The sequence below is a fragment of the Telmatherina bonti genome (assembly GCF_933228915.1).
Source record: "Telmatherina bonti genome assembly, chromosome: 14".
NCBI lineage: Eukaryota > Metazoa > Chordata > Actinopteri > Atheriniformes > Telmatherinidae > Telmatherina > Telmatherina bonti.
In genome coordinates this window covers 37,196,928-37,209,516 of record NC_136612.1, presented here as the reverse complement: position 1 = coordinate 37,209,516, position 12,589 = coordinate 37,196,928, and positions in this window count along the sequence as shown.

The following is a 12,589-nucleotide window of genomic DNA, read 5'->3' as shown; positions in this document are numbered from 1 at the left end:
AGACTAATTCCCTCACAGGACTTCTTACCCGGTGTATAGCAACACAATAATGTCTTAATGTACAACAAAACATTGATTACTGGACAACACTGAACCCAGCATCAGTCCAGTTTACTTGGTGTAACTCTGCAGGAAACGCTCAGCGTTCAAGAATAGATTACTGGCTGATTTCACATGAGTTATGTGATGATATTTCAGCCTCTTCGTTCAGAGGCCACTGCATGTTCAGTCTAAACTTATTAACATCTAAACAACCAAATTCCCCAAATATCTAGAAAGCTAATAATGACTTTTTACAAAATGTTGAATTTGATATGAAGGTAGAGTCTCTTGGAGGTTGAAGAGCTGGACGTGAATGATCATTAGTAATGGTTTAAGTTCAAAACCAAACAAATGGCAGAGGACAAAAACATATCATGTATAAGGAAACAAAAGCATAAGGACCTCATTGACCAAATCAATTCAATAACAAGTAACAGACAACTACCCTCAGAAAACATTACTGAGTTAAAGTCGCTACAGTCCCAATTAGATGACATACAGACAACAAAGGTTAACAGGAGCTTACAATCGGTCGAGAGCTAAGTGGATTGAAAAAGGTTAAAAAAATTAAACTTATGTCTTTGGACTTGAAAAGCAAAGACAAATAAAGAAAAAATCAGTAAACTTATGATAAACATTAATGTAACTGATGATCAGAAATCAATTCAAGATTAAATTTATATTTTATAGTAACACTTATTAATCAAAATTGAATAAATCAGACTGTTTTTTATTTTAACAAAGCTGATGAAGACATTAAAAAACTAAAGATAAAAATACTAGAAGAAGATTTAAATATATTAGAAATAAAAAAATGCATTAAAACAAATGAAAAACGGTAAATCACCAGGGATTGAGGATTTAACATCTGAATTCCTAAAATGTTTTTGGGAGGATATTAAAAAATGACCATACAAGGCTTTTTTGGAACGAATTAATACAAGTTTATTCCCTACTATGAAAACCGGTTTGATAACCTTGTGACCACACAAGGATTTGTTGATGACTGACAACTCGAGACCAAAAACCTTATTATATAACAATTATAAACTTCTTGCTTTCATTTATGCAAATTGCCTGAAGCATGTAAAACTTATACAAGAATATCAGTCAGCCTTTATTAAGGGAAGGTATATTCATAACCATGTTCAACTGATTCTAGACAGGATTGATTAACAATCATACATTCAGCCAGAGAGTCTTGTCTTATTGATTTAGACTTTTTCAAAACTTGTGACACTGTGGAACATGATTTAAATGTTAACAGTGCTCAAAAAACTTGGTTTTGGAGAAGGGTTCTGTGAGATCGTCCAGGTGTTTTATCATGATATTTACAGTTACATCCCTTAAACCCTGGAATAAAGCCAAAAATGAAGATTTCAAGTGGTATTAGACAAGGTTGTCCGATTTCACCCCAATTATTTATCTTATGCACTCAAATGCTCATGTTTCTGAATGTAAGTCACCCTAAAATGAAAAGAATAGCCATCTTCAGTTGTGAAAACCAAATCAGTCAATGTGCAGATGACAGTAACCTTTCTAAAAGATAAATCTTTGCTTGAAAAAGCCACAGATATGATATCATACGTTTCCAAAGCTTCAGGTCTATGCATAAAGTTGAAGAAAAGTGAAATACTACCTCTTCATCCATGTGCCGAGACAAATATAGGCTGTAAAATATTCTGGTTTAATAATGTCTAAAGATATGAGAGAACAACTGAATATTGAAGGGAAAATAGATAAATTAGATCATGAGAAATCTCTCCATTCTTGTTGCTTTTAACATGCATCATAACTAAATGTGCATTGCATGTTGTGTAGCAGTTCTGCAGGGCTGCTGGTGCTGTTGGCAGCTGCAGACGTTGGCTGTGCGACGGTTGGCTGCGCGACGGTTGGCTGCGCGATGGTTGGCTGCGCGACAGTTGGCTGTGCGACGATTGGCTGTGCGACGGTTGGCTGCGCGACGGTTGGCAGCTGCAGACGTTGGCTGCGCGACGGTTGGCTGTGCGACGGTTGGCTGCGCGACGGTTGGCTGCGCGACGGTTGGCTGTGCGACGGTTGGCTGCGCGACGGTTGGCAGCTGCAGACGTTGGCTGCGCGACGGTTGGCAGCTGCAGACGTTGGCTGCGCGACGGTTGGCTGCGCGACAGTTGGCTGCGCGACAGTTGGCTGTGCGACGGTTGGCTGCGCGACGGTTGGCTGTGCGACGGTTGGCTGCGCGACGGTTGGCTGCGCGACGGTTGGCGGCCAGCCTTGTAGCGGCGGCTGATGACTGTCACATGTAACACACAGCAGTATAAAACTCTACCGAGTCCCAAACTGAGCTGAAGTCGGACGTTTACTGCAGCGAGTGACAAAGAGGCTCCATATTCACACAGTTTTAATACAAATATCCACTTTAAACACTTTTCCTCCTTTCTTAACTGGGACCAATAAAGTTTCTGTCATTCTGATCATTTATTTCCTGTTAAGGCAACAAAAGCAGCTGAAAAGGAGAAAGACTCACAGCAGACGCTGACGGACTCAGTCCTGCTTTTCCTCAAAGATTGGAGAGTTTGCTGAGCGGCTGTGCAGAGCTCTGACAGATGGACCACTTCATTCTGTCTGCTGCAGATACTGACTGATGCACACATAGTTCTCCTCTTTCCTTCTGCCTTACCTGTTCTACCTGAACGTTCACTCCTGTGGAAAGTTTAGTTCAACCTGTTTTCTGATGGAGGGAAGATAAATACCTGAACAGACACCTAACAAATGATAAAAACAAACTTCTCTTTAAGCAGATTAAAATGACCTTGTAAACACGTCATTCTGATTGAAAATGGCCAGGAGCATTTGGGAACTTTCAGGGCTGAGCTCAGAGCTTCACCGAGGAATCTTGGTAAACCAACGTAATAAAAACGGCTTTTTATTCAAGCTCTCTAGTCTGTCCTGTCTTCTCTGTCCTAGTAACCTGATCTTTTCTGAATAGTTGGATATTATACCTGCAGGCAAATATTTGTGTACAGAATAATCTAGAATGCAAATATAATAAAAACATTTTATTTTTCAGAGTAAATCTTAGAAACCGGACAGGTCAGTTATATGGTAGCTAAGCATCAAAGTAAATCAAATTATTAAATGTTGCAAAATTTATATCAGATAGCCTCATTTTATCAAACATCATCAAACAAAAAAGAAAAATCCTCCAGCAGCATGACAGGACCTTTGTCTAACTGGACTCCCAGCAGTCTGACCAGCACTTATCCACACTGTGAGCTCATGTTTTATTGACTGCTTGTTTTGTTGTCAATACATGTAATGTATATCACTTTGGATAAAAGCATCTGCTAAATGACAGTAGTAGTAGAGGTAATAATCACGCTAACAAACCTCAACATGAATAACTGTAAACATGAAATACAGCTCAGTCAGAACAAAACCAATAATGTAGCCTCGTTTAGTCTAGTGGTCTACTCGTTCCCTCCCAGTCTCCAACAGCCCCATCCTGGAGCAACACATCATCCTCATTAATAAACTGCTTAACAAAAATAAAAGGAACACCTAAACAACACAATGTAACTCCAAGTCAACCAGACTTCTGTGAAATGGAACTGTCCACGTAGGAAGCAACACTGATTGACAATCAGTTCCACCTGCTGTTGTGCAAATGGAACAGACAACAGGTGGAAATTATAGGCAACTGGCAAGACACACCCAATAAAGGAGTGGTTCTGCAGGTGGAGACCACAGACCACTTCTCAGTTCCGATGCTTTCTGGCTGATGTTTTGGTCTGAATGCTGGCGGTGCTTTCACTCTAGTGGTAGCATGAGACGGAGTCTACAACCCACACAAGTGGCTCAGGTAGTGCAGCTCATCCAGGATGGCACATCAATGCCAGCTGTGGCAAGAAGGTTTGCTGTGTCTGTCAGCGTAGTGTCCAGAGCATGGAGGCGCTACCAGGAGACAGGCCAGTACATCAGGAGACGTGGAGGAGGCCGTGGGAGGACAACAACCCAGCAGCAGGATAGATAGATAGATAAATACTTTATTAATCCCCCGTAGGAGAAATTCAAGTGTCCAGCAGCTGTACATTCACACAAATTCACATTCAGTACAGGTTAAAAAGTTAAGTTACTAGCAATAGTAATAAAAAGTGCACATGATCAGACTGAGCTGTTATACAGTCTTATAGCAGCAGGAAGGAAGGACTTCCTGAAGCGATCCGTTCTACACCGTAGGGAGAGAAGCCTGTCGCTGTGCTTGCTCTTCTGAGCAGACAGACATTGGTGTAGTGGGTACCTGGTGTTACTCAGGATGCCCTGCATGAGAGACCTCATCCTTCTCTCCAGGATCTCTCCCACAGTGTCCACCCTCCTCCCCATCACAGAAACACATCTCCTGATCAGTTTATCCAGCCTGTTCCGGTCCCTCAGGGTCATATTGCCCCCCCAACAGATGACCCCGAAAAACACTGCACTGGCTACAACAGACTGATAGAAAATATATAGCAGGTCTCTGCTCACATCAAAAGCCCGGAGCCTTCTCAGGAAATGGAGCCTGCTCTGTCCCTTCTTGTACAAAGCGTTTGCCTGCACAGACCAGTCCAGCTTGTTGACTCCAAGGTACTTGTATGTCTGAACCACCTCCATTGTCTCTCCATCAATGGTGATTGGTTGATGTGAGGGCTTCCTGCTAAAGTCACTGATCATCTCCTTGGTCTTTGATGTGTTCAGGAGGAGACCATCGCTCCTGCTCCACTCTGTAAATGAAGAGACGACTCCTCTGTACTCCGTTCATCCCCTCCTTTCACACATGCCGTGACAGCTGTATCATCAGAGTATTTCTGGATGTGGCATGCCGTGGAGCTGTAGGTGTGGTCTTTGGAGGTAGCGGTCCTCCAAAGAAGGAGGACCGCTACCTCCTTCTTTGTGCAAGGAGGAACAGGAGGAGGAACTGCCAGAGCCCTGCAGAATGAGCTCCAGCAGGACACAGATGTGCATGTGTCTGCTCCAACAGTCAGAAACAGACTCCATGAGGGTGGTATGAGGGCACGACGTCCACAGGTGGGGGTTGTGCTTCCAGCCCAACACCATGCAGGACGTTTGGCGTTTGCCAGAGAACACCAAGATTGGTAAATTCTCCACTGGCGCCCTGAGCTCTTCACAGATGGAAGCAGGTTCACACTGAGCACATGTGGCAGACGTGACAGAGTCTGGAGACGCCGTGGAGAACGTTCTGCTGCCTGCAACATCCTCCAGCAGGACCGGTTTGGCAGTGGGTCAGTAATGGTGTGGGGGGGCATTTATTTGGAGGGCCACACAGCCCTCCATGTGCTCGCCAGAGGTAGCCTGACTGCCATTAGGTACCGAGATGAGATCCTCAGACCCCTTGTGGGACCATATGCTGGTGCGGTTGGTCCTGGGTTCCTCCTAATGCAAGACAATGCTAGACCTCATGTGGCTGGAGTGTGTCAGCAGTTCCTCAACACCAAGGCATTGATGTTATGGACCGGCCCGCCCGTTCCCCAGACCTGAATCCAGCTGAGAACATCTGGGACATCATGTCTCGCTCCATCCACCAACGCCAAGTTGCACCACAGACTGTCCAGGAGTTGGTGGATGCTTTAGTCCAGGTCTGGGAGGAGATCCCTCAGGAGAACATCCACCACCTCATCAGGAGCATGCCCAGGTGTTGTAGGGAGGTCATACAGGCACGCGGAGGCCACACACACTACTGAGCCTCATTCTGACTTGTTTAAAGGCATTACATCAAAGTTGGATCAGCCTGTAGTGTGTTTTTCCACTTTCATTTGGAGTAGAACTCCAAATCAAGACCTCCATGGGTTGGTACATTTGGTTTTCATTGATCATTTTTACGTGATTTAGTTGTCAGCACATTCAACTGTGGAAAGAACAAAGTATTTAATGAAAATATTTCATTCATTCAGATCTACAACGTGTTACTTTCGTGTTCTCTTTATTTTTTTGAGCAGTGTACATAAACACCCAACAGCTCACATCATGATAAGACTGGTTTTCTATTCCAACATAAGATGTAAAACCATCTTTCACAGCTGGATTTTACCTGATGAACAGCCAGAGACCTGCAGGTTAACATTATAATGAAGCTTTTCATCTTTTATCTAGATTTGAAGTAAAGCAGCTTCTCGAAACATTCAGCACTGATGTTAAAGCCTTTTTCATCGACTACAACACAAAGCATGCACACACACATGCACAGCAGCACCTTCTACTCAGTGGTTTTGGGAAATTCAGGACGTTTTCCGTGATTATTAGAAAATTATTAGAAAAGCACTGATAATCTCCCTCCATCTGGGCCTCCACGCAGCATCTCACCCCATGGGGTCACAATGATGACAAGAACAGTCCCAGAAGCACACGGGGGAGCGAGTGAAGAGCTGCAGAGAGCTGGGACCAACGGAACAAAGGCTTCCATCAGTAACACATAATGTGTCTGCCGCCTCAGCCAGCAAGAATCAGAATACCTTCACTATCACATATCCAGTGTCTCACAGTGTCACAGCAAAATTTGTCTTCCAGTACAATCCGTCCAAGAGTAAACAAAGACATACACAGGATCAGGCAGACTAACATGGAAAACATGGGGGAGGGGGGTGGAGGAAGTGTCTGCACTTCCCCTCCAAGGGCATTTTGGAGACCTGACAAAAACACCTCAATACAATTAAGCACACACACAGACAGTCACAACATAACAAATACAAGGGTGTGTGGTGGGGAAACGGGCTCTCCCAGCAAACCAGGAGCAGACGCAGCTGATAAGCTCATCCGCTCCAGTGTTGCCTGGAAGTGGGTTCACCAGGACGGGTTCAACTAAGGTAATGAATCATCGGGAGGTGTGTCAGAGTGTGAATCTGTGTGTGTGTCTGCAAAAAATGAGTGAGTCTGTAAACTTCTTCATTTCTGTTGTCTGCTGATGGAACAGCGCGGCCTTGGAAGTGCTGAATCACAAGATTCACAGGCCCGTGAGGAGGTGAAGCGGGGGAGGGACGGAGCATCAGACAGCGAAACAATCCGGGACATTTGATCATCAGCCTGCAAGGGCCAGTCAAGAGAGCCAGATTCAGATAACAGCACTTGTTTGGGTCAGGTTAGACTTGTTTACATATCCCTTAAGTCTATCAGTCATCACACACTGGAGACTACAAACAGCCAAATTTGGGGTTTGATTTCCACCAAGCCGACCTGACGGTGTTTCTAAGCTGTTGTCCACCAGTTGGACAAGCTCCAGAGTCACATTCAGCTTGCCAGTTTGGGCACAAGTGACATCCAGTTCACCCTCGAGCCTGAGTGCTGATAGCATGGCATAGTCAATCACAAATCTTCCACAGTTTTGCAGTACACCAGGAAGCCACACACTCCAAACTGAGAATCCAATTATGAAGGCATCTTTCACAACCTCTGAAAGAAGCAACAGACACATGACCATCCACTTGTCCCATGAATCATCATGCATCCAGCCGGCTGTTCCGTCAGGACATGTGGGCTTCCCTCTTCTCCAGGTAGAAGAGATTTAATCAGTTGTGTTGAGAGACCAGCTGACCAGATCCATGGTTTTAAATACAGGAAGAAGCTCATATACAGTAGATAGACTGATAATACAAAGGAGCAGCAATAAGGAAACTTCAGGTCTGAAGGTGCTCGGGGAGCGTGGCTGGTGCACTGGGGTGCGGCCTGACTGCCACTCGGCGGCGGTCCAGGGATCCTGGTTTTCCATTGGCGTGGGCTGGGCCCTCTGCCCTCTCTCTTTTCCTCATCATACCAGTAATGCTCCCCTTGGCAAAGTAAATCTTCTCAGCAGAACACAGCATCCACACCATCATTCTGCTGCTTAAATGCTGGACAAGACACGATATTTAAAAAAAAAAAAAAAGTCTTACAAAATCCGTCTTAATTATTCAGATGAGGAGGTCAGTTAAAGTAAATATTAATAAAGTACAATTATTTTTTTTAAATATCCTATATATTAGTTATAGTTATAGTGTGTTTTAAGTATGCGATACGTGATCAAAACTGGCACCTGATGAGTTCATTTATTAGTGACTCATTAAATCATGGTATAGTTTGAAAGAAAAAAATTTTTTAAATGGCGGGAAAATATTAAACTTTGGGCACTTAGAGATTTTGTTTAGAACGTAAACTGCATTACAAGGAAAATATATCATTATTATTATTATTATTATTATTATTATTATTATTATTATTATTATTATTACATATAGGACCCAGCAGAGACGCTGGAAAGTGTGTAAAAGTGTGTAAAACCAGAATGCAGTGATCGATAAATCTCATCAAGCTTTATTTTATTTGGAGGCAAAAGGAGAGACAATAAAAGCAGCAGAGTCCTGATGCAGCAAAGAGCCAGAAGCGTCCATCCTAAAACGTATCTGCTTGGAAAAGCTGGAAAACACATCATTTCATTCATCATGAGGAATTTAGGGGAAAGAGAATCATCAGAGGAAAGAAAAGCAAAGATTCAAGATATTTTATTCTTTATTTTACATTTTACTTCCTTCACAGGAAGAAAGTTCTGAGTGAATCTTTACATTACAGGAAAGTTTTTCTGATCCTCTCCAGGACCGAGTGCTTGTTTGTGTCTCTGTGATGGACAGGTGATGTGTCCAGGTGTACCTGCCTCTCACCTGCTAGCTGCTGGGACAGACTCCGCCCCCTGCCAGCCTTCATTGGTCTAAGCAGGGACAGAAAGCGGATGGAGGGATCTGGTTGCTTTGGCTTTATTTTCTTGTGTTCTGTGCTGAGGAGGGACGTGTTGAGACGAAGGTCAGATTTCAGCTCGAAGCTTTCAGTCGACACAAATCTCATCTTGTTTCTTCTGAAAGATCCAGTCAGACTGGTTTCTTCCCCAGTGGAGTCATAAAGGCGTGTTCCAGGATAGCTGCAGATGTTTCCAAGAAGAGCAGCAAATCACATGGAAACAGGTTGATTTAGAAAGAAAGACAACATGTGTCCACATGTGTGTGTAAAACAGTGAGCAGGTCAGAAAGCTCCACATTCCTGATGTCAGTTTTCCAGCCTCACTACAGCTGCTTTCCACCACTTCCACACTCAGTCTCATGCTCCAGTTCTTCCTGGATTTATTGATCCCTGTCAACAGGCAGGACAAGTCCCCCTCATCCACAACTCAGAAGCCCTCCATCCGTCTTTCCATCCAGTGAAACCTCCATCATAGCCAGAACCAGGAAGGAAAACCTTAAACAGAACCAGGAAGGGGGTCCATCCTTCTGGCCAGTTGGGATAGGCTCTACCTGCTGTGGACCAGCAGCAGGTTTCCAGGAAAATCAGAACCATGATGGGAAACGAGAACCACCAGCTACATGAAGACCTGCAGCCTTCAGACTGGAATAGTTTTGTGTGAGTCATGAACGAATCGTTCAAAACTGGAGAATCCCTTTACTGACTCACGAATCATGACTGACTTGTTAACTGACTTGACTTTGCTACTGCTAGCTAACTAACTGCAATGCTAAGTGAAGAGATTAAACAAAATATCGCTATTGTGCCACTGAAGTGCATAAACAGCACAAAGCTCACAACACAAGACATTCACTGGCTACTGTTACATGATGGCTTTTAATTCAAAATTAGTAATTCCAACATAAATAATTCCCACTTGCAGTATTCTCTTCAGGTTTACATGGAAACACGTCCTTACTTAATTCTGCTTCAGATGGAAGCAGAACACTTCACTTTGGCTACGTTCACACTATAGGTTGAAGTGACTTAAATCGGATGTTTTTGCCCCGATGCGACCTGTAACCGATCTTTTCTTCACAGTCTGAATGACACAGATGGGATATTTTCGAATGCAACCCAGGCCGCTTGGATATGTGGTCCTAAATCCGATATGTATCTGATCTTTTGCCATGAGACTTCAGTCTGAACGGTGAGGGGAGGGGGAGAGATCTATTCAAGCCAAACTTGAGGGGTCTCATTGGAATCGTGCGGTCTTTGAAAACATTGCTACAGAAATGTCTGAGCGTGGATACAGTCCTGGCTCCAATGCCAAAGAAAAGTGAAAAGTCTCCGAGCTAAATACAAGGAGGCTAAAGACTCAAACAAACGAAGCGGCCGTGGATTTGTCACTTGTCCTTTCTATGAACAACTAGACCGGATTTTAGGAGACAAGCCCAGCGTTCAGCCCGTAGAGCTGCTGGATAGCTGCTTTGCTGAAGAGGACCTTGAGGGGACGACCCCAAGTCTCGCAGCAAGTGCAGCAAGCCCCACTTGCAGTTCCAACAGTGATGCAGGTTTATTATTTACACAAATCACTCATAAATTAACTTGATAATATTAAAATACCGTATGTGACAGACGGTGTTATAATCTTAAATGTGCACACAGGCGATGGGAGTTTTGTATCACTGTTGACCTCTGCCAGCACCTCAGAAGAGGGCTATGCACCAAGTGACGACACATCTGTTAACACCAGTGCATCTTCCACATCCACTGGATGTAAGAAATTCTGTTTGTGAAGTTACAAAGAACTAGTGTACAAAAACATGTAACAATATTTAATTTATTATATAACAAAGAATTATGATCTAATGGAATATTCTTATTAATTTGCTTCAAAATAAAAATACAAAATTCACATATTTACATTATATATTTTTTATTTCAGCTACGTCTGTCAAGAATAGGAAAAGAAAATCAAAGATGGAGGCAACGCTTGAAATCTTTGCTGACAAGACTAGCAGTGCCTAAAAAAATGACGATGCTGACCTTATGTTGAAAATGCAGGCCGCTCAGCAAGATCATGAAAGAAAATTGTTCGCCATGTTAACGCCGTTCATGGAGAGATCGAACCACCCTCAACAGCCACCTTTTTAACAGCCACCAATGCAAGCCCCTCAGCTATGCAACCTAGCATGGCCTCCTGTTCACCATTCCTCAACATTTCATGTGCCTTCTGCTCAAACTTCCACCCAGCCTCAAACCTTTCTTGAAGATTTAAATCAACCACTGCCCTTCAATAGTGGTCATCTACATCTTTGAAGTACTCAGTCATTTGCCCTGGCACCAGCAAACACACAAGATCAGCATGCTGGCATTAGCCAGGATCATCCTCCATCCTTCCAGGCTGAAGATAAGGAAGGTTCCAAAATGTTTATTGAATGTTGCACTTTTGCAATGTTTATCTGTTATGCAAGTTTATTTGGTTTTCAGGGAAAAACTCCAACAGCAACAGAAAATGACAATTTAGTCTCAAAAAGATAAAACAGATTGATCCCTTTTTTTTTTGTTCATGCCTGGTAGCACTTACTGGTAATTTGGCTAAAGTCTACAATGCTTGCCACAAAACTGCTGTTAAATTTGTAATACTTTGTCCTGTTTGTCATGCTAAAGCCACACTGGGGGTAAACAATACCCATGGAATTCAATTAGGTTTAAGCATGTACATTTTTTTTTCCAATGACTAGTTAGTACGGTGTAGCAACATAGTATTTTCTAAAAACACTGTGAAACAATTTTTATATTGAAATAGTGGTTATATTGTTTTGCATCACTAAACTTTTTTTATGGTTGGAATTGGACTACCGTAGCCACGGTATTTTTTTTTTATTTTTGTTTAATGCTGGCTATTAAAAAGTTCAGTCAGTGCTTCTCTGACTCGTGTTGGCTGCACATCTGGTAAGGCCCCACCTTCAGCACATCTCTCAATGTGAGGAATAGTTCCTCCAGTTTCTTCATAGTCCTCACCATGCATTTCACAGACATTGTGTAGTATGCAACATGCACTTATGATGGTGGGGATGACGGAGATGTCCACATCCAGGCGTTCACTCAGGCACCGCCACCGGCCCTTTAGCCGGCCGAATGCACACTCAACAGTCATCCTAGCTCTGCTGTGGCACTCATTGAAATACTTTTGTTCAGCTGTCAGTGCTCCTGTGTCAGAGTAACCTTTTATTAGCCAGCTTCAGAAGGGACAAGCAGGGTCACCGAGCAACATTATTGGCACTTGAACATCCATTATCGCTTCCGTGTCCTGAAAATGTCAAAGTACACAGAAGCAACATTGTTAAAATAGAACTTACAGTATAAATGTTGCATCGCTAATATCTTGTGCAATATTAAACACACCGGAGGGAACAGCTCTCCCCTCTCTGCCAATGAGTAGACGTTGGAATTCAGTAGAACCCGGGCATCATGGACACTTCCTGGCCATCCAGCATAAATGTTGGTGAAGCTGTTAGAAAAGAAGGTTTGATTATTCAATATACCCTGATACATTAATTCTAATTTCAAGGGTTGTATTTTAACATATATAATTGGACGACAATAGAGAGAACGTGAGGACAAAATGATTAATTACAGTTATTTAAAAATAGTCAAATCAGTGTTTCTTACCAAAAGCGATGATCAACGACACCCTGCAGAAGAACCGAGTGCCACCCTTTGCGGTTGAAGTAGTCCGCGTGGTTCTCCTCTGGAGCATGGGGATGTGACTTCCGTCGACTGCTCCTCCGCACTGCGGGAAGCCCCATCGCTGTTTGAAGCCATCAAT